This window comes from Colobus angolensis, unplaced genomic scaffold (genome assembly GCF_000951035.1).
Source record: "Colobus angolensis palliatus isolate OR3802 unplaced genomic scaffold, Cang.pa_1.0 Scaffold32, whole genome shotgun sequence".
Taxonomy (NCBI): Eukaryota; Metazoa; Chordata; class Mammalia; order Primates; family Cercopithecidae; genus Colobus; species Colobus angolensis.
This window is the reverse complement of record NW_012116488.1, coordinates 3,560,245-3,560,804: the sequence shown is the minus strand read 5'-3', so window position 1 is coordinate 3,560,804 and position 560 is coordinate 3,560,245. Positions and strand designations below refer to the sequence as shown.

The 560-nt window shown below is 43.9% G+C and overlaps 1 protein-coding gene across 2 annotated transcripts in view; it reads right to left on the bottom strand.

Annotated features, from left to right (window-relative positions):
* Window positions 1-560, bottom strand: part of MOK (MOK protein kinase) — a 76,805-nt gene that overhangs the window by 72,184 nt on the left and 4,061 nt on the right. The window lies entirely within an intron of this gene.

The following is a 560-nucleotide window of genomic DNA, read 5'->3' as shown; positions in this document are numbered from 1 at the left end:
CGAGATTGCGCCACTGCAACTCCAGCCTGGGTAACAGTGCAAGACTCCATCTCAAAAATAATGATAATAATAATAATAATAAATAAAAACAAAAGTTGAGGCTCACACACAGAAGGAGATGAAAAGAATTGAGGTATCTTTTTTGATTCTATGAAAATACTAGCATTTAAGAAAGACAAATTACTTAACTCTTCCCATGGCGGAAAAAAAACAAGACAGCTTAAACCTCATTGTAATTACAATAGATACTTTCAAAAATTGTCTCCGGGCCGGACGCAGTGGCTCACACCTGTAATCCCAGCACTTTGGGAGGTTGAGGCGGGTAGATCACCTGAGGTCAGGAGTTCGAGACCAACCTGGCCAACATGGTAAAACCCCATCTCTACTAAAACTACAAAAATGAGCCAGGCATGGTGGTGTGCGCCTGTAATCCCAGCTACTCAGGAGGCTGAGGCAGGAGAATCACTTGAACCCAGGAGGTGGAGGTTGTGGTGAGCCGAGATCATGCCACTGCACTCCAGCCTGGGCAACAAGAGCGAAACTCAGTCTCAAAAAAAAAA